This window comes from Eleutherodactylus coqui, chromosome 4, assembly GCF_035609145.1.
Source record: "Eleutherodactylus coqui strain aEleCoq1 chromosome 4, aEleCoq1.hap1, whole genome shotgun sequence".
Lineage (NCBI taxonomy): Eukaryota > Metazoa > Chordata > Amphibia > Anura > Eleutherodactylidae > Eleutherodactylus > Eleutherodactylus coqui.
This window is the reverse complement of record NC_089840.1, coordinates 280,526,735-280,549,670: the sequence shown is the minus strand read 5'-3', so window position 1 is coordinate 280,549,670 and position 22,936 is coordinate 280,526,735. Positions and strand designations below refer to the sequence as shown.

General features: G+C 45.7%; 1 pseudogene; it reads left to right on the top strand.

The window, feature by feature from the left end:
* Positions 1 to 19,829, top strand: part of LOC136624416 (gastrula zinc finger protein XlCGF57.1-like) — a 30,501-nt pseudogene extending 10,672 nt beyond the window's left edge.
* The last annotated feature ends 3,107 nt before the right edge of the window (positions 19,830 to 22,936 follow it).

Sequence of the window (22,936 nt, the reverse complement as noted above, 5' to 3'; positions counted from 1 at the left end):
CCACGCCTCGCAGGGTCCCCTTAACAGGGGATTGAATTTTCTGTTTCTATATATAGCTCTCTTGGGGAACCACAAGTTTCCCATTACTGAGGCTCTGTACATTTTGTTAGTCATCTGATATAGTAGGGGGTCGCCTGAGGGGGAAGTTAGTCTCGACCAGTAGCTAATGTGGGCGGTTATGTAAAAATCATGAATATTGGGCATTCCTATTCCTCCTTCCTCCCTCCTTCTCATCATCAAGCTGTAAGCCAGCCTGGGACTCTTCTGTCTCCAGATGAACTTTATGAACAGCGAACGCAGGGTGCTGAAGAAGCTGGATGGTAGTTGGATCGGGAGGGATCTGATATGGTATAGGATTATAGGGAATATGTAGGTTTTTTATTAGATTTTTCCTCCCAAACCAGGAAATGTAGGGGACATCGTAGTTTTGTAACAAGGTTTTGATTTTAGCTAACAGTGGTGGGAAGTTTGCTGCATAGAGATCGCCGACCTTCCTTGTCAGTCTTACTCCCAAAAACTCTATTGCCGTGCTGGACTAGGAGAACGGGGATCCCGACACAAAGTTCCCGCATCTAGCTCCCGGGATAGACACGTTCAGTGCGGTTGATTTGTTAAAGTTGATCTTAAAGTTTGAAAGGGTCCCAAAATATTCTAAGCTTGCAATCAGTTTAGGTAAGCCTCTCTCTGGGTTAGTGATTAAAAAGATGATGTCGTCTGCGAAGGCTGTCGCAGAAAGCGTACGCCCCCCAGCCTTCAGTCCCCGTATCTCCCAGTCCAACCTGACACTCTGGAGTAGGGGTTCCAGGGCCAGTATAAACAGAGTAGGGGATAATGGGCACCCCTGACGCGTGCCATTTTTTATCTTAAATGGGGGAGACAGAATATTATTTATTTTTAACCTAGCGTAGGGCTCCGCATATAGAGAGAAGATGGCCCCGACAAAGGGGGGAAGGGAAGTTGAAGTGGAGGAGGACAGATCTCATATATATCCAATCGACTCTGTCGAAAGCCTTTTCGGCATCGGTGCTTACTAGGGCTAGTGGGATTCCTTTTACATTCGCATAATGCATTGCATGTAGGATACGCATGCAATTGTCCCTCCCCTCCCTTCCCTTCACGAAGCCCGCCTGCTCCCTATCAACCAGGTGCGGGATGTGTTTCTCCATACGCTTGGCAAGTAGTTTGGCCCATAACTTAACATCGAGGTTTATCAAAGAAATGGGCCTGTAGCTACCGCACATCTCCGGGTCCTTGCCCTCTTTGTGTATTAAAGTAGTATGAGCCTCTTGGGCCTGCTTTGGAAGAGGACCACCTTTCAGAAGGTAATTAAATGTTTCCGTTAGGTGCGGAATTAAAGTGGAGCGAAAAGATTTATAATATATGAGAGAGAGGCCATCCGGGCCGGGACTCCTCCCTGGGGGGGAAGAGTCGATGACCCCGATCGCCTCCGTCGCCGGGACCAAGAGTTCCTCGGCTGATTCTGTCTCTAGACATGGGAGATAGAGCTTTTTTAAGAACTCTGCTATCTGGCCGCTGGCTTTTGCGATGTCGTCTCGATCCCTCTGGGGGCGCAGATTATATAATTGGGAATAAAATTGCTGAAATTCCGCCGCAATGTTGGGGGAGGACGTGACTTTCGCTCCTGTCCAGGTTTTTATTGCGTTAATCTGATTCTTAGTGTGGGCTTTTTTGATCATCGCTGACATATATTTACTGCCCCTATTACCTTGTACAAAAACTAGATGTTTAAGGTGGATGCATCTTTTATTGAATCTTGATTTCAGGCATAATTTTAAGTCTTTTCTAAGGGTGATCAGTTTAGTTAGGTTCTCTTTGCATAGTGAGAGTTTGGTGGAGTATTCTAACATTGCGATTTGCTTTAATAAATCGTCTATTTCTTTCTGTTGGCTCTTTTTCTTCCAGGCGCCCAGTGCTATCAGTAGGCCTCTAATGAATGCTTTGTGCGTTTCCCACACTATGGCCGGCGACTGGTCCCCTCCTGTATTGAGCTTAAAGAATTTGTCTAGTTGTTTTGCGAGTGCCGTCTTATCTTCCTCAGAGTCTAACAGGGAAGGGTTCAGTCGCCATCTCCACTCCCGGGGTGTGTTGCATAGAGGTTTTAAATCTACGTGCAATGGGGCGTGGTCAGAGATGGTAGTAGCGGCGATGGATGAATCAGCCAGAAAAGGTAGAAGCTTTGAAGCAATGAGAATATAGTCTAGCCTCTGAAATGAGGCGTGTACCTGAGAAAAGAAGTTATAACTTAACGGAGGGAAAGCACTGGCGCCACGCATCGACCAATCCCATCTCAGAGAGCGGTGCAATCGCCTCAGTTTGGTTTGAGAGATCTGAGAACGTCACACAGATGACTCTAACAGAGGATTCATTGTGAGGTTAAGATCTCCGCCCAATATAATGGGGCCCACCGCAAACTCCCTGAGAGTCTCCAGTTGCCCGACCAGCCACGAGACCTGATTAGCGTTTGGTGTGTATAGGTTGGCCAAGGTGATCTTAAAGTTGTTAATGTGCCCTCTCAGGTAGATGACCCTGCCCTCTCCATCCATGTGTTGCGCTTCGCATGTGAAGGGAATGGACCTATGAAACAGGATGGAGACCCCCTTGGAAGCTGATGTTGGGTGTGGGTTGTGGAAGCCCTGCGAGAACAATTTGCCCGGTAAGGCTAAGCACCTACCCCTCTTGTAGTGAGTTTCTTGAAGGAAGGCGATTTTTGTGCCGTATTTTCGTAGTAGTTGGGCTACATTATGCCGCTTGAAGGGAGAGTTGAGCCCTCTCACATTAAAGGAGGAGAGGCGGAGTCTATCGTCTGCGGCTGGTCGGAGAGGCGGAGGCATGGCGTGTCACAGAGGAGACCTAAAGAATAGAAAGACTGGTATATCAGTAGAACTATATTTGCTATACAGGATATCGGGAATGAGGAGGATAGATATAGGGAGAGGGCAGACGCCCAGGTTGGAAGGAAGACACACAGGAGAGGGGTAACACAGCAACTAAATATATAGAATAGTTATGAAAAAGACCAATTAGTCCTAGGACAGTCAGTAGGGGTGGTGTGCAAGGCGGTATAACCCACTAAAGGTGGGAAACTGGTATGGAATCAATACCAGGCAGAGGTACCGAGTTGCACGAAGCCTGCCCTGACAGACACCCTAGAGGATCTAGTTAAGAAACAGAATATCAAACACGAAAGAGATAACATAAGTGAGTCAGGAGAAGGGCATCAGAAGCCCTCAGCCAATTACGGAGAGGAGGAGAAACCATCAGTTAGTCCAGCAAGGCCAACGGGGAGCTCCTTGCGGGTCGGCCGGGGACACAGCGTGTAAGTTTCAGGACTCAGACCAAGTCCAGCCTCTGTTCCAAAACGCTCTGATATATAAAAAGTCAAGCCTTCAACTCCCTACTGGGAGTTCCGCAGGAGATCAACAAGCCAGACTGTGTGTATAAAGAGATTCAGTCTCCTGCTGGAGTGGTATCACGGCTTTTCTTTTTCTTGCTCCTGGGCGACTTTGCAGGTCCGGCCGTATTCCATGCCGCCGGGGAAGGGAGCTCAGGCAATTTTGTCAGCTCCGGGAGCGGGAACCAGCACGGAAGGTCTACCGGCTCTATGTCTAAGAACTGCCAGCACGCCGACAGATCCCCCGGATCACTGACATTGAACCTACGGCCTTTATGCGAAATGCCCGGACAAAACGGAAATAGCCAGGCGTATTTGATTCCTCTATCCTTGAGTACGTCCAGGAGTGGCCGGAGGAGGCGGCGCTTGGCCAAGGTAGTGGGGGTAAGGTCCTGGAATATCTGCAGGGGTACTTCTGAATATTTTAAATCTCTGTAGCTTCTAGTGGCCCTCAGTATCGCGAATGCGTCCTGAAAGGACAACAATTTGCAAATCACGTCTCTTGGAGGCTCTGTGTTCGCCGGGAGGGGTCTGAGGGCCCTATGTATCCGTTCTATCGTGATGGGGGCGACTCCCTCTGGGCCAAGTAAAGTTGAAAAAATTTCTTTTGCCACTTTAGAGAGGCAGTCCGTGGCCCACGATTCCGGTAGCCCTTTGATGCGTATATTACACCTCCTGCTTCTATTTTCTAAGTCCTCCTGCATCAATAGGGCTCTATTAATATGGTTATGGTGCTCCTGCAGGATCTGTGCCATTTCGGTGGCATGGGTAGTTAAGGGGGAGGTGGAGGTCTCCAGGTCTTCTACCCGCCTTCCCAGGTGCCTGATGTCCTCCTTAATTTCACCCAATTCAGACATGATGGGATGTAAAGCTTTCATAATGAGGTCTTTCATAAAGCCTCTTGAAACAGCCTCTCCATCTTCGCTGTCCGAGATAGCCCCCTCCTCCCCCTCCTTACTGTGAGCTGCTGCGGAGGTCTGTGCCGGCGCCATCTTGGCAGGGAATAGCGGTGAGCGGGAACTCTTTTCTTTTAAGTAGCGCTGCATATCGGCCTGTCCCCTGCTCGCCCGCGGGGTCCCTGTGTGTTCCGGTCCCCTCTCCTTCCCGACTCTCCTCATATCGGCGCTTCAGCTCGCTGCTGTGAGCCTCTTTGGGTGTCTTGCCGCCGGAGCTCTGCACTCAGTCGGCCATACAGCGCAGCGGTCAGGCTCCGCCCCCCCAGATTTTGGAAATCTGACATGTCGTTCAACATAGCATAACTCAGTGAAGGTTTTGCATATCCAAGTGATTCTGACATTGTTCTTTCGCCACATGTTGTACTTAATTTACGTTGCAAAAATAGACCGATTTAATTCGTGTATGTTTATTAAAAGTATCAATACTGGAAAAAAAATTTCAACTGTAATATGTGCAAACATACTGTACAAATTTTTGATAGGATATATATTTCCATCTGTTTACTTTATTCTGAATGCACATTTGAAAAACTTGTGTTTTTGTTTTTTTTAACCATTTAGATGACGTACAAATTTAACATTAATTTTCAGCATTTTGAGGAACACTTTGTTTTCCTGCACCAAGCCAAGTTTGCAGCGGCTCATAGATGTCACAATGATAGATACCCTCCTAAATGACCCTATTTTAAAAACGACACCCCTTAATGTATCCACTTAGGGGGGTCGTGTGTATTTTGACCCCACAGTCTTTTTTCAGAAATTAATTAAATTTAGAGGAGAAAAAATAAAATTTAATATTTTTGCAAATATGTCATTTTAAATAAATTTTTTCCTATAGTGCCCATGAAAATGAGGATTGACCCCCCAAAATGGATACTCCTGTTTCACCCGTCTTCAGAAATATACCCATTGTGGCCCTAATCTGTCTGGATGCACAACGGGGCCCAAAATGGAAGGAGTAGTCAGTGTCTTTCAGAACATAAATTTTCCTTGAAGGCGTTTTAGGCCCCATAGCACTTTTGTAGAGCTCTTGAGCGGCCAAACCCAAAGAGAACCCCCACAAATGACCCCATTTTAAAAACTAGACCCCTTAACAAATGTATCTAGGGGTTTACTGCCCATTTTGACGCCACAGTTTTTGAATGAATTCAAGCAAAGCAAAAGGAAAAAATTTGTGATTTTCATTTTTTTGGCAATTTTGTCAGTTTAAAAACAGTTTTTTTTTTGTACAGTGTACATAGGAATGAACACTTTAACCCCAAAATGGATCCCCCCGTTTGTCCCGTGTTCAGAAACATACCCATTGTGGCCCTAATCTACTTACAGGACACATGGCAAGGCCTGTAATGGAAGGAGCACCTGTTGGATTGCAGTGCACAACTGAATGAATTCCTGGCCCCACTGCTCACTTGTCTATATATATAAAGTTGAGTGTATGTCTGCCTGTGTGTCTGTCTGTTTGTCCTTTATGCGCTACTACACCATTCATCCGATCGCCATGAAACTTTGGGAAGTTGTTAAGTGCACTCCTGTGAAGATTATAGGCATAGTACATTTATGCTACGATAAATGACGCGCATGCGTGCGTCGTCGTCAGTTACGCCCCCCCCCCCACGTATCTCTCACATCCCAATGTCATAGAAACTTAAAATTTGGCACGTGCATTGAATATGTCATAAATAGGAAAAGCTAATGGGTCCCAACTCGAATATTCAATTCTATGCGCAAAAGAATTAGCATCCAAATTTTACATACAGAATGTAATTTTCTCGCTTCCCAATGTCATAGAAACGTGAACTTTGGCACGGGCATTGAATCTATATATATAAAATTGAATGTATGTCTGTCTGTCTGTGTGTTTGTCCTTTATGCGCTACTACACCATTCATCCGATCGCCATGAAACTTTGGGAAGTTGTTGAGTACACTCCTGGGAAGATTATAGGCATAGTACAACTATCCTACGATAAATGGCGCGCGCGCGAGCGTCGTCGAAAGTTACCACCCCCCCATGTAGATCGAATAAGTAAGCCACCTGCTATTGTGATGTCATCACTGATGTCATCAACATCGGACGCCCTTGAACATGCCCCAACATGTTCTATAAAGCTGCATTGTGATGTCATTAAGGCTCTATTATGACACGTACAGCTTGGAACCACTAGAGCACGCCAGCCAATTACCATTGGAGTTGGAAGTGGGTAAACAAGTACTAGGATATCTTCCTAAGAAGCCACAGCAGCCGGATAAATTGTATGTTCCACCCAACGGCTATTTTATTCAGCCCGCAAGGGGGAAGCAGCGGCCTACAAAATCTAATTCTCTCATTTCCTGATGTCATAGATAGATAGATAGATAGATAGATAGATAGATAGATAGATAGATAGATAGATAGATAGATAGACTGTATGCAATGACACGTACAGCTTGGAACCATAAATACTAGAGCACGCCAGCCATTTACAGTCAGTCTCCATTGGAGTTGGAAGTGGGCAAACATGTACTAGGCTATCTTCCCAAGAAGCCACAGCAGCCGGATAAATTGGATGTTCCACACAACGGCTATTTTATTCAGCCTGCAAGGGGGAAGCAGCGGCCTACAAAATCTCAGTGGTCGCTGCTGCCATCATCTAGATATATAAAAACGAAGTATGTATGTATGTCTGTCTTCGCAGCAACGCGCGACGGGTACGCTAGTATGTCATAAATAGGAAACGCTAATCGGTCCCAACTCGATTATTTAATTCTATGCGCAAAAGAATTAGCATCCAAATTTTACGTACGGAATCGAATTCTCTCGCTTCTCAATGTAATAGAAACATGAAATTTGGCACGGGCATTGAATATGTCATAAATAGGAAACGCTAATCGGTCCCAACTCGATTATTCAATTCTATGTGCCAAAGAATTAGCGTCCAAATTTTACGTACAGAATCTAATTTTTCTCGCTTTCCGGTGTCATAGAAACGTGAAATTTTGCACGAGCATTGATTATGTCATAAATAGGAAAAGCTAATGGCTCCCAACTCGATTATTCAATTCTATGCGCAAAAGAATTAGCATCCAAATTTTGCGTACGGAATGTAATTTTCTCACATAGAAACTTGAAATTTGGCACGGGCATTGAATATGTCATAAATAGGAAAAGCTAATCGGTCCCAACTCGATTATTCAATTCTATGCGCAAAAGAATTAGCGTCCAAATTTTACGTACGGAATCGAATTCTCTCGCTTCCCAATGTAATAGAAACTCGAAATTTGACACGAGCATTGATTATGTCATAAATAGGAAAAGTTAATGGGTCGCAACTCGATTATTCAATTCTAGGCGAAAAAAATTGGCGTCCAAATTTTACGTACGGAATCTAATTTTCTCGCTTCCCAATGTCATAGAAACTTGAAATTTGGCACGAGGATTGATTATGTCATAAATAGGAAAAGTTACTGGGTCCCAACTCGATTATTTAATTCTAAGCGCAAAAGAATTGGCTTCCAAATTTTACCTACGGAATCTAATTTTCTTGCTTCCCAATGTCATAGAAACTTGAAATTTGGCACGAGCATTGATTATGTCATAAATAGGAAAAGTTAATGGGTCCCAACTCGATTATTCAATTTTAAGCACAAAACAATTGGCGTCAAAATTTTATGTACGGAATCGAATTTTCTCGCTTCCCAATGTAATAGAAACTTGAAATTTGGCACGAGCATTGATTATGTCATAAATAGGAAAAGTTAATGGGATGTTGTTGAGTACACTCCTGGGAAGATTACTGGCATATTACATCTATCCTACGACAGGTGGCGCGCACGCGTGCGAGCGTCGTCGACAGTTATGCCCCCCCAGACAAAGATCGTTTGATTTCCATCTCAAGCACAAAATCAAAAGGCATTACGAGCAACGGGATGCGTGTTCAACTACAAAATGATGCATCCGCCGAACGTATCACAAGACAATTCCTGGATATTGAGAATGCTGAGGTAAAATAAAAGCTGTGCTGTGATTGGTTGCTATATATTATACCGCTGAGGTAAAATGAATGCTGCGCTGTGATTCGTTGCTATTTTTTATATTGCTGAGGCAGAATAAAAGTTGCACTGTGATTGGTTGTTATTTCTCTTACTGCTGACGTAACATGAAAGCTGCACTGTGATTGGTTGTTATATTTTATACTGCTGAGGTAACATATAAGCTGCCCTGTGATTGGGTGTTATATATTATAAAGCTGAGGTAACATGAAAGCTGCGCTGTGATTGGTTGTTATATATTATACCACTGAGGTAACCTAAAAAAGCTGCGCTGTGATTGGTTATCTAGATATATAAAAACGAATGTATGTCTGTCTGTCTTTGCAGCAACGCGCGACGGGTAAGCTAGTATATTATAAAGCTGAGGTAGACAACTCCACAGGAGAAAGCTGCAGCAGGACTCATAGGGAGGCCTGTAAGGGACACAGTGAAGCCCAGCAGGTGAAACCCAAGGACCCCACTCGCCACCAAAGGAAAGGCAGCTATAACTTCAGCAGCCCACATACAACTGGGGGCCCTCAACGCCAACCTGCCAACACAGGGGACCCCCTGCCCCCCCTGGCAAACAAAATTCAAGGGGCGACTGCAAACAACCCACAGCAGACTGTCGGTGCCCATATATCACCGGGTCCCAGCCCTCCTACATCCGCAAAAGTGTGGGCACCAATCTCCTGCACAGCTACAAGTTCCCACTCAACGCTTAAGCAGAGCTAGCCGTACGGGATAATGAACCCCTAGCCTCTGCTCCACCGGGCCACCCGCATCATGCTGTAAGATCTTCAGCTCAAAACACAGCAGCATGCTTTGGTGTAACCATCCAACCAGCTAAGAAGCATGACCAAACCCAAAGGTAAATCAGCGAAAACCCCATCCAAAGGCACTATAATGAACATGTTCACATCTCAGCCGCATACGGACTCACCCACCCCCACTACATCCAGAACCCCCTCAGAAGCCGACGCAGAGGAAGATGCGATGGAGACCAGACAAGACATCTCAGACCTCCCCAAGCTGCTAGAAAAAATGACAGAAAAAATGACAAACATCTTCAGAACAGAACTCTCCGCAGCAGTGAAAGATTTCACTGAGCAGATTCGAGATCTGGGGCAGAGGACTGACGAATTAGAAAAGAAAACAGATGATATAATCGACGCTCTAGAAACGGATCGCAGCTACATAACCGACCTGGAGACCAAATACGATCAGTTGGAGGCCAAATTCGAGGATCTCGAAAACAGATCCCGACGATCGAACATTAGAATAAGAGGCCTACCAGAGTCAATTACAGCCCTGAAAGAAACGGCGATAAACCTCTTCTCCGCACTTTTGCCCCAGATCGACCAGGCGTCTCTTAGAATCGATCGAATCCATAGGGCGCTGGCCAAGCCCCCGAATCCTGAGCTGCCCAGAGATGTGGTGCTCAAGCTACATTATAGCGAGGTGAGAGACCAGCTCCTGACAGCAGCAAGAGACCTAGCTCCACTCCCAGGGATGTCTCCCACAGTCCAACTTTATGCGGACATCGCCCCCTCAACATTGGCAAAACGGAGAGCCTTCCGGCCAATCACCCAAGCCCTAATTTTGGCCAACATAAGATGCAAAGGGGCATTCCCTTTTGCAATCATTTTCCAAAATCAGGGTAGATCGTATACAGCGAAAACTCTAGACGAAGCCTATGAGGCTCTGGAAAGAGCGCAGATCCCAGCCGAGAGAGCACAGGAGGATGGGAGAGTGCGCCCGTGTCCCAGACGCTCCTGGCGTACTTCACACCTGAGACAAGACAGGCCGAGACCCCGAGACCGCGCTTCAAGAAGCAACGGGCCCCACCAACCCTGACTCTGGGGAAGGCGAAGTATAGTAGTTACCTGGGTCTCTCCCCGTTGCCACTCCTGACTCCCAGTGGGGGGGACGTGGGATGAAACCCCGAAAAAGTTTAAAGATAAACGTTAAAGATAGAAGACCCCAGGACCGAGAGATTTTCGGGGGTGGGTCGGGGATGGCTTCGGGGAGAGTAAACAAGGGAGATCGCCCTCACACGATGGGGAAACGAAATGGATATATTAATGTTTTGAGTTGTATTGCCAGTTATTTAATATGATGCCTAGGCCCAATGGTGGGTTACTAGTTGTTGAGTTCTGCAGAGATGGACGAATCGCCGCAGGGTGAAGTAAATCCACTCTCTGTCCAAAAGGGTCTGAGGACCCTAAGTAATCGTAAGTTGAGTTGTATGCCATTGACTCCCCAAAGTCAATGGGAAAAAGTTGCTTTGTTTGAAAGTTTGTATGTTAATGATATTGATTTCAGACTACAGGTCGTCACTCAGAAAATAGCTCGGACTGGAGGACTACAGAGGTACAGAGGGAAAACCCCCGATGAAAACACCTTAGCGAGCCTAGACCAGGCCAACAAATGGTATGCATAATCTCACATAATGTAAGAGGATTTAACTCCCCAGCCAAAAGGAGAAAGGCCCTCATTACATACGCTAAGCACAGACCAGAAATAATATGTATACAGGAGACGCATTTCTCCCACAATTCGGCCCCTAGATACATTGATCGGAATAACACCAGAAGCTTCTCAGCCGCAGCTAGTAAAAAACACAGAGGTGTATTGACACTTTTGCACAACTCGTTCCCCCTTCAGGAGATCCAATCGGAGAGTGATCAGGAGGGCAGATACTGTCTCACATGGGGATTACTACAAGAGCAACCTTTACTGACAGTCAATATGTATTCCCCATCTGAGAACCCCTGGCCCACGATGAAAAGAGTAGCAAATCAGTTAGCACGATTTCCACATCACAGGGTACTGTGGGCTGGGGACTTTAACTTCCCTTTTCACGGGACACTAGACAGGTCAAGTAACAATCCAGACAGATTCTCCGCCAAACAGAGAAAAGAGTGGGAAAACAAACTAGAACAACACAGACTAGCGGACTCCTGGAGAGAGATACGAGGCAGGGATAGGGGGTACACCTTTTATTCCGCGCCCAACCAGACATATTCAAGACTTGACTACGTCTTGACCTCAACATCGCTCCTATCCCAACTCACGACCACCAGACATCTCCCATGTGCTTGGTCGGACCACGACCTGGTAATGTGCGAAATAGACCTGGGGAAAATAGCAAAAAACACCTATAGATGGAGGCTAAACGAGACACTAGTGAAAGACCCAAGTAGCTCAAATAAAATCACAAGCCAAATCGCGGAATTCTTTGACCTCAATAAGGGCCCAGAAGCCAAGCCGCAGTGGGTCTGGCTATCCCACAAAGCATACATTCGAGGCCAACTAATTCAGCTTTCCTCTCAGAAGAGGAAAGAAAAATCAAAGGCTTTCCAAGCGCTGGAGAGAAGGTTGTTCCTCTTGGAAGACCTCAACCAACGCAATCCCTCACGAGCAACCGCAAAAGAAATAAGAGACATCAAACTACAACTAAACACCCTGCTATCTGAGAGAGTAGAGAGGGCACTACAATGGACTAAATACAAATATTACAAATTCGCCAATAAACCAGACAGATTGCTCGCTGCAAAACTGCGGGATACTCAGAGACTCAACTCCGTATTCAAACTTTACACCCCCCATAGAAATACAACAAGAAACCCGGAAAAAATTTACGACATATTTGCCAATTTCTACACCTCCCTCTACCAGGAGCATAAAGGAGGAAGCGAAAGCCAAAGGAACGAATTTCTGGAGGCACTTCCAATCCCCACTATCTCTAATGAGCAGAGGGACGTACTAAACATCGCCATCTCTAACGAAGAAATAGAGGAAGCCATAGATAACTTAAAACCGGGGAAAGCCCCAGGCCCTGACGGTCTTACGGCCATATATTATAAAAAATATAAAGACACATTAAGTGGGCCCCTAAGAGAAATGCTCCAAACTATAATGGAAGGCCAAACCCCACCAAAAGAATTCCTGAACTCTAACCTCACAGTAATACCCAAAGCAAATAAAGACCCGTTGTCCCTGAAAAATTACAGGCCAATATCGCTCCTAAACTTGGACTACAACATTTTCACTAGTATATTAGCTAAACGACTAAACCAATTCCTCCCAAAATTAGTACATAAGGACCAGGTAGGTTTCATCCCGCAGAGACAAGCACCAGACAACATCCGAAAGGTTCTAAATATCATAGACCAAGCCCAGAGGAACAACAGCCAGCTTTCCCTTCTAGCGCTAGACATTGAGAAGGCTTTTGATTCCCTATCCTGGGACTATCTCTTTAAACTGCTGGAACGGATGGGCTTTGAGGGAGAATTCCTACAAGCAATAAAATCCCTATACTCCCTACCAACCACCCTACTTAAATTACCATCCACCAAAGAAACCCCAATCCCAATTAAGCGAGGCACCCGCCAGGGATGCCCGCTCTCTCCGGCTCTTTTTGCACTCGCCATGGAGCCATTAGCAATCGCCATAAGAAAGAACCCTAACATAAGAGGAGTAGCCCTCGGAAGCAAGGAATATAAACTGAGCATGTTTGCAGATGACATGCTGCTTACAGTTACCCAACCCCTAATATCGCTACCCAATTTAATGAACCTACTGGATAAATGGGCAAGTCTGACGGGATTAAAAGTAAATGCGGATAAAAGCGACATATCCCATATAAACACACCTGCACCACTAATTAAATTAATAGATTTAAACTTTGGCTTCAAACATCAACTCCAATACATCCCATATCTGGGAATCAACCTGACCCCCTCACTTTCCACATTATACAAATGCAACTACCCCCCCTAATAAAAAAATTAACCGCGGAATTAGATAAATGGGATGACCCAATGCTCTCATGGATAGGCAGGATACACGCGATAAAGATGAATACTCTGCCACGAATACTATACTTATTCCGAACCCTCCCTATCCCCATCCCGAATGAGGTACTAAACAATTTCCAGAAATGCATTTTCAAGTTTATATGGGCCAACAAGCGGCATAGAATAAAGAATAAAATCATGTACCACCACAAGAGTCGGGGAGGACTCTCGGTCCCTAACTTAAAGAAATATTATACAGCGGCGAGACTAGCACAGTGGATTGAAACCCTCGGGGGAGCAAAAGCTCCTCTCTGGGTCAGCATGGAGGAAGCTAAACTACACCCCTACACCCCCAGGGAACTGACCTGGACCAGAGGTACTATAAAGGCAAATCTCTGGGAGTTAAGCCCTCTTTCATACCACTCAATGCGGATCTGGAGAGTGACTAGACACAAGCATAAACTGTCAACTAGCCCATCCAGACTAATACCAATAATAACAAGCGAAAAGTTCCCCCCCCCAGCAAAGATCTAGTGCATTTTCAATGGTGGAAAATAAATGAAGTTACAAACGTAAACCACCTGGTAGAAAATTCAAGGCTACTGACGATAAGCCAATTTAAAGCTAAATTCAATCCCCCCATAGCGGAAAACTTCAGAATTAATCAAGTCTACCACTTTCTGAACTCACTCCAACTTCCACAGACCTTCCCGGACTTGACTACATTTGAGAGAATGTGTCTGAGGGACCCAATGAGAAAGGGCTCCCTGGCCCTGATCTATAATATTCTGAACACACCAGATGGGGAGGGAAGATTACCATACATGGAAAAATGGGAAAAGGATCTAAATATAGACATGGCGCCGGAAAGATGGAGGCAGTGTTGCGAGACAATTGCAAGGGGGAGCCAACAGGTGTCCTTGATGGAGACATCCATAAAGATCCTCCACCGAACCCACCTGGTACCGAGTAGATTACACCAAATTTATCAATCAGTCTCACCCCTCTGCTTCAGGGGCTGTGCGGAGGTAGGCACCCAAGTCCATGTTTGGTGGACATGCCCAGTAGTGAAGAGGCTATGGACACAGGTTCATAGGCTCATACAGAGACTATTTATAGGCCCCCTGCACAGGTCTCCAACAGTACTCCTTCTCGGCGACCGACAACCGGGTGTCAGATACCGGGCACATAAGCTGATCCAGGTGATTTGTATGGCGGCAAGAATTCATATCGCCTCCAGATGGAAGCAGAGAACTTTGTCCTTTCAGGAGGTTATGGAAAGGGTCTCTCGGATTGCACTATATGAAAGATTACATGCAATAGGGACGGACACACTAGAAAAATACGGGGAGACCTGGGAACCATGGATAAACATGATAGATATACCGGGATTCCGATACGTCCTCCAGTCGACCTAAAAACATCAACTGGGACTTGGAGTAGAAACGAGTGACGACCAAAGCTAAATGTAGTTAAGGTTTATTGGTTTAAAGGATAAAATGTATGAATAGACATAGATTATCAGTTAGTTAAGTTAATTGCAATTGAAGAAGAAATAAGTACAAGTCAGAGATAATTATACCAGTTTAAGAAATATGTGGAACAATCTATAACAGCCCCTGCGAGGGAAAACATTGGTGAAACAAACAGTAATGCTGTACTTATCTTGTTGGCTTCTTGAATAAAGAGTTTTGAAAATAAATAAAGCTGAGGTAACATGTAAGCTGCGCTGCGATTGGTTGTTATATATTATACCACTGAGGTAAAATAAAAAAGCTGCGCTGTGATTGGTTCATATATAGATATATGAAAACGAATGTATGTATGTAATAATGTGAACTGTGTGGTATTTTCGAAGACAGGGGTAATTACGGGGGCTGGTTGGGATGGGTATCCATTGGATAGCGCCGATTTACATTGCCCTGGGGACTGCCCGCAGCCCAAGATGACAGCTCCATGCTGTCGGCTACCTGTGGGCACCGACAACATGAAGCTGACACGTCCTCAGCTAAGAGGATATTAATCCTAAGAGGACGCATGTTTCTACGTCCTCTAGGATTAAAGCCCACTTAGTGAGGACGTAGAATTCCGATGGGGCCGTCACTAAGGGGTTAAAATTTTGCAGATTTGTGTGTAAAAAATAAAAGTATGGGGGTTCTGGAGAAATAATATAAAATGTGGCACTCGTTTGTTATTAAGTATACTTAATCTGTATAAAGAGCATGTGCAAGCCGAGCATGCGCACAAAACTGCGTCTAGAAATTTACCTCTGCTTCCGGTTAAGCGTGTACTGGGATATAACTCAGCAGCTACTTTCTTCTGGATGCACGCACGTACACACTTCCGGTCGCCCCAGTTCTAAGAAGTACCTGATACTTTTATCATGTCTCTGTGTCATATGCTCATGAAAGGTGGCAGATTAGTCAGTAAGCCCTCCGACTCGCGTTGCATCTCCTGTAGTGTATCTATTGTCCTACGCTAATGGAATAAACACCAGAAGGTACCGACTCTCCAAAAAAAAACCTGGAGGAACGGGTGATAATTTAGAGGCTAACCTGGATTCTTGAGGAGGTTCGCTAATGTCTGCAAACCCCTTATTCAAGTAAGTAAAACCTCATGCATAAAAGAGCACAGGGTTTTTGTAACTTGTCTTTTTCACAATTTGTATGAATATTTTATATAGAAATTTTTATAAAATATTGATATAATTGTAATGTTAAAATCTGTTTTATTCTTGGCAGATGACGACATCAGGAGCTTAGAGGAACATTTGATATCTTCAGGTTTTACAGTGGAAGATGATGGTAACATACAAGATACACACGAAGAGCCTGCCATTATCCCAGATGTACCCTCAGCCCTTCCCAGCAAACATCTGTCATCTGATCCTTTTATAGAGGTTCCATCTTCTGATTCATCACAGACTAGTGAGCAACATAACATTTACAGAAGAGATGTTAAAGAAGAAACAGTTGTCACAGGGAAGAAGTCATATTCATGTTCAGAATGTAGCAAATGCTATACCCCAAAATCATATCTTGTTAGACATCAGAGAATTCACAGGAGAGAAGCCATTTTCTTGTTTTGTCTGTGGGAAATGTTTTACCCAGAAATCAGGTCTTGTTTATCATCAGAGAATTCACACAGGAGAGAAGTCATTTTCATGTTCAGAATGTGGGAAATGTTTTACCAGAAAATCACATCTTGTTGATCATCAGAGAATTCACACAGGAGAGAAGTCATTTTCATGTTCAGAATGTGGGAAATGTTTTACCAGAAAATCACATCTTGTTGATCATCAGAGAATTCACACAGGAGAGAAGCCATTTTCATGTTCAGAATGTGGGAAATGTTTTGCTCAGAAATCATCCCTTGTTAATCATCAGAGAATTCACACAGGAGAGAAGTCATTTTCATGTTCAGAATGTGGGAAATGTTTTACCAGAAAATCACATCTTGTTGATCATCAGCGATTTCACACAGGAGAGAAGTCATTTTCATGTTCAGAATGTGGGAAATGTTTTACCAGAAAATCACATCTTGTTGATCATCAGAGAATTCACACAGGAGAGAAGTCATTTTCATGTTCAGAATGTGGGAAATGTTTTGCTCAGAAATCATCCCTTGTTAATCATCTGAGAATTCACACAGGAGAGAAGCCATTTTCATGTTCAGAATGTGGGAAATGCTTTACCACAAAATCACATCTTGTTGATCATCAGAGAATTCACACAGGAGAGAAGTCATTTTCATGTTCAGAATGTGGGAAATTCTTTACCAGAAAATCACATCTTGTTATTCATCAGAGTATTCACACAGGAGAGAAGTTATTTTCATGTTCAGAATGTGGGAAACGTTTTGCTCAGAAATCATCCCTTGTTGATCATCAGAAAATTCACACGAGTGAGAGGTGATATTTGTGTTGCACACGAGAAATACCCATAAAGGGGATCTTGTTAAACATCAGAGAATTCACACAGGGGAAAACCTGCATTTTTGTTCAGATTGTTGGAAATATGGGGGGCGGAGCCTGACTGGGAAGTAAAATGGCCGTTTAGGACCGGAGCTCCCACAGAACGGCAGCTTCAGGGATCCCTCAGACGCAACCACAGCGGCAAAATGCCTAAACAAATGAAGGAAAGAGGAGGGGAACTCACCAGCACGCCGAGGACAGCAAAAAGCCAGACAGGGATGCAGCGCTTCCTCAAAGAACGGAGCTCCCGCTCTCCGCACCCCCCCAGCAAGATGGCACCGGCTCCGGAGGCTACTGCTGCACACAGTAAGGAGGGGGAGGGTGACACATCCTCTGATGAAGAGGACTCTGCAGCTGTGTCTCGGGGGTTTATGAAGGAGCTCCTGTCCACTGCCCTGCGCCCTCTGATAAGTGAACTGTCTGAAATAAAAGAGGATATAAGACAGATGGGCAGCAGGGTGGAGGAGCTGGAAGCTGCATCTACCTCAATCACATCCCATGCTCTGGCTATGGCTGCCGTTTTAAAGGAACAACACGCTAATTTAAACAAAGCCCTCATTCTCCAGGAAGACCTGGAGAATAGAAATCGGAGATGTAATGTCCGCTTTAAAGGACTGTCAGAATCCTGGGCGGCAGAAGCTCTGCCTAAAGTTGCCGCGGAAATATTCGCTCAATTACTCGGTCAAGAGAGAGCAGCGACGATTTCTGTGGAGCGCATCCACCGGGCTCTTAGACCCCTCCCCCCCCCCCACAGAGCCCCCCAGGGACGTCATCTGCAGGCTCCTTACCTTTCAGGATACGTCCGCTGTCCTTAAAGCTGCCAGACAACATAAAGACCTCTCTTATGGTGACTCTCTGGTACAGATCTTTCAAGATCTTTCACCCACAACCCTTGCAAAAAGGCGAGCCATGCGCCCGTTGTTGGAAGTCCTCAGAGCAAGGGACATCCGCTACGCGTGGCTCTTTCCCTTTGGTATTAATATCTTCTACAAGGGCCGCATATTACTGATCCGTACCCCTGCCGACCTTAGTGACTCCTGGGAACACCTCGAGATGGACCCGATGGATTTACCAAGCTGGATCCCCTTACCGGAGTTTCCTAAGCTCCCTAAATTAGCCCCGCCAGAGGTTTGGCAGCCAGCGGGCAGTTCCAAATCACCCAGAGGCAAAAAAAACAAAAACAAAGGACTTTCCTGCTGATCCTGACGGTTGAGAAGGAGAGAGACACTCTATTTTCTATTCCGTCCATCAACAGACGCTCTTCACGTTTTATTACGTCCTGAAGTACCGTTTGTTAATGCCTTCATACGTTCCGACTAGAGTGCTGGATTATGTTATTCCTGTTATCTGTGCTCTATTCAAGTTACTGCATTGTTGAGTTCTTTTCTCCCCACAGCGCACAAATGCCCTCGGCATTTGCCACTAGTACTGGATTCCAGGGGGTGCCTACCTGATCAGGCTGTTATTTGTGTAGTTGGTGATCCTTCTGGTAAGGTAGACCCAACTCGCCCCCAATCCCCTCCCTCAGCGGGGTCTACAATACTGGGACCCGCTGACTCAATTTTCAATTTCTGTGTCGTGGTTTGCGACATATCTGTTAGTATTTGTTCTTCCCTTTTGTGTTTACCCGGTGTTTTTTCCTTTGTCTCTCTGCACTCCCCCTCCGTCCCCCCTCGCTCACAAGCCCCTCCGGGAGCCAGAGGCATAGGCTTGAATCACTAAGATCTTACTCACACAAACTTGTCTCCCTTTTCTACTATTCCTCTAGGATACCACTGACCGCTCCTACGGGCCCGCGATGACAAAACCTCTACTATTTACTACCTTCAACACCAATGGACTGAACTCTCCCAACAAAAGGCACCATGTGGCTCTTCTGCTAAAAAGGTATGGTTCGGGGGTGGTGTTTTTACAGGAGACCCACTTTAAAGGGGACAGATGCTTAGCTCTACCGGGGGGTCAGTTCCCGATGGCGTTCCATAGCTCCCACCCCTCCTCCGCATCAAAGGGAGTGTCCACTCTGATCCACAGGTCTCTGAAGTTTACTTGTGAGGCCCGCTACGCAGATGAGGAGGGCAGAGTTCTATTTTTGAGAGGATACCTAAACGAAACTAAAGTAACCCTTGCCAATCTCTATGCCCCTAACAAGGACCAAATAGAATGGCTCATAAAACAATTGGAAACACTTAAAATCTTTGCATCGGGCCAAGTCATTTTAGGAGGGGACTTAAATCTCACCATCTCCCCCCCTGTAGATTCATCATCAGGAAAGTCCCAGATATCACAAAAAAAATTAAGCAAACTGTGTAGGTACTTTGCGCAACTTGAGATCATTGACGCATGGAGGTATTCTAACCCGTCCTCCAAGGACTATACCTTTTTTTCGCAGGTCCACTCCTCCTTCCAGCGCTTGGATTTTTATATCCTCCTCCCTCCTACAACACACAAAAAAAGTTTCAATAGATGCCATTGCCCTGTCGGATCATGCCCCAGTTCACCTGTCACTCAATCTCCCAGGGTCTCTTCCCCGTGAATGGAGGTGGAGACTTAATCCCACCCTCCTCGATTCAGCGGAGGATAGGTCCCAGCTTAACAAAGCATTGGAGGAATACTTCCATCTCAACTCCTCAGCAGATATCTCAGTCCCGATGGTGTGGGAGGCCCACAAGGCCTACATGAGGGGGCTTTTGATCTCTGCAGGCTCGTAAGCGAAAAAAAAAAAAAACAACAGAAAGATATTGACGAGAAACTTGCTCAAATCGCAAAATTAGAGCGCTTCACCAAGCTTTCACAGAGTGTAGCAGCCGCAGAAAAACTCACTTCCCTCCGGTCCGATCTCAAACTTCTGCTAGAGGTTAGGTACAACAAAAAACATCTCTACCTTAGACATATCTCGTATGCCCAGGGCAACAAGGGTAGCAAATTCACGTCATCCCTGATTAAAAAAGCCCAAACAAGGAACCTCATAAAAGCAATTAAACCCCCTATAGGCCCAAGAGTCACATCCACCCCTGATATTGCTAAAGAATTTCAGTCCTTCTACCACCGCCTATACAATCTCAAAGATCCGCCTACTTCTGCAGAGAGATCGGTCTTAAAAAATCAAATCGACCTCTTCCTTAAAGAGCTAAACCTCCCTAAAATCCCTGATGAGGCGACTACTTCCCTCCTATTTCCAATTACCCCGCAAGAGATACAGGACCTCATAAACTCATCTCCCCCGGGCAAAAGCCCGGGACCAGATGGCTTCCCCCTTATTTACTATAAGGCCCTGGGTACCTCCCTCATTCCCAGACTAGTCGAGCTATACAATGCTCTCCTGAGCGGGACCCCCCTGCCTAGACAAGCGCAAGAAGCGCATATTACCCTTGTGCATAAGGAAAACAAAGACCCCGAAGCTTGCGGAAGCTACCGCCCCATCTCCCTGATCAACTTCGACATGAAGCTGTGGGCCAAAATTTTGACAAAACGTTTAGAAAAATTTACCAGCACCTTGATTAATCTGGAGCAGACGGGCTTTGTACAGGGGAGGGAGGGGAGAGACAGCTGTCTTAGACTCTTGCACGCAGCCAGATTTGCCCAAAAGCAAAACATATCACTCGCCTTAGTAGGCACTGACGCCGAAAAGGCGTTTGATCGAGTTAATTGGTTATACATGAAGCAAGTCCTGCTGCACTTTAACATTCCCCCCAATTTCGTGGAAGCGATCATCTCGCTCTATGCTACACCCCATGCGAGACTTAAGATCAACGGCTCACTCTCCCCTCCCTTTGAAATAGGAAATGGCACTAGGCAGGGGTGTCCCCTCTCTCCCACACTCTTTATACTGGCCCTGGAGCCCTTTCTCCAAAAAGTTAGATTAGACCCTGGCATACAGGGACTTAAAATTGAGAGCGCTACGCTCTCAACGACGGCTTACGCCGATGATATTATTTTTTTCATCACTAACCCGGAGGATGGGAGAAATTTGGAGACCTATCCAACTTCAAAATTAATCTTACCAAATCTGTAGCCTTAAACGTCTCTATCACCCCCAAAAGATTTAATGAGATTAAAAAAGTATCCCCTTTTGCGTGGTCCGACACGGCAATTGATTTCTTGGGTATAAAGCTCTCCAAGAAAGCAGAAGATCTCTACGCGACAAACTTCCTTCCCATCATACCCAGAATTAAGAAACTACTACGCTCATATGACCTCCCTTTTATCTCATGGTTGGGACGCAAGAATATATTAAAGTCCTATGTTATCCCCATAATCCTTTACAAAATGAGACTTCTTCCTATCTCCCTCCCTTCCAGCTTTTTTAAAGCACTTCGCACATTATTCTCTAGATACCTATGGAGAGGAAGAAGGCCCAGATTGGCATACTGCCTGTTGACCAAAAGACGCACGAGAGTTTTACCTTGCTAACCTCCTAAATCATTGGATGGAGCTTACACAACCCATAAGAGACCCACTCTTACAACGCCTCGCAAAAGGCTCCTACGGCCCTACCCTGATAGAGGACCTGTGGTTTCCTGAAAAGATGAGCGGTAGAGACCGAAAGAAAAATCCCCTCCTGGAGGGAGCAATGGGTTCCTGGGCCACTCTAGGGAGAACCTTGGCTCCTCCTCCCTCTCCGTGTACGCCCCTGTCAGCTTTATATAAATTCATGGGCCTCTCTCTTGACCCTTGCTCAACACGGATGTGGAGGATGCTCTCCAACAAGCGTTTCCGAGATGTCCCTGCTCTTAATCAGGAGGCCCACCTCACACAAGTAGAAGATCTCCTGCCTGATCGCCCCCTCCCTTTCCTAGTAACGACCCACGTAAAGAGGGTCTTAAGCGACTTTCGGAAAACTCATGGTCCCCCCAGGCCACTCACCCCCTTTGAAACAGCAATTAGTTCCCCACTTAACCCCTCCCTGAGAAGAATATCTCTTCTCCGCCCCTCATATACAAAACCTGCCTTCCTCATCTCCTGGGAAATGGATCTTCATATCACCCTTTCAGAAAGCGAGACCAAGTCGATCTTGAGGACAGCATTTGGACTTTCACCCTGCGTCACCGCCCAGGAGTCACACTACAAACTCCTGGCGCGGTGGTACAGAACACCGCAGTGGTTATTTGATCATAGATTGATTGCGGAGGACGTGTGTTGGAGATGTGAGGAGGCCGCGGGCTCTTACCTCCATATTTGGTGGGAATGCCCGATCATAATCCCTTTCTGGAGAGATCTGGCTGTCGTGCTAAAAAAATTCCTACCTGACTTGGTGCTCTCCCCTGATGTGGTGTTCCTGTGGAGACCTACCCCTGATTTCCACCCATACAAACACAAATTGGTCGCTATGCTGATCGATTCTGCAAAATCTCTTATTCCACTGTTGTGGAAACAGAAAGAGCCTCCCACGGCGGCCTTATGGAAGTCCAAAGTTGAAATGCTAGCAAATTTAGAGGAGCTATCCAGCTGGTCAAACGGAACACATGACAGATTCCTTGAGATTTGGGAACCCTGGCATGCGTACAGGAAAGCTGACCTAGATCATCTGCACTAAGACACGGGTGCACGCTCCAGCCTTCTGTAAGCAATTGCCCACCCAGATCTTCGTGACAGTAGACTGCCTTAGATTGCCCTCAGACGCTCAAAGTCTTACGGGATAAGATAAATGGTATTCTTCTGAGCGAATCTACGACGACATGACTCTTTAGAGTGAGGTTGGTCTGAAGAAGTGCAGAGTGTCCCCCTCCCCATCTCCCCTACCACACTCCCCTTCCTCCTCCCTGTTCATCCCCGTCTCATTTACCCAC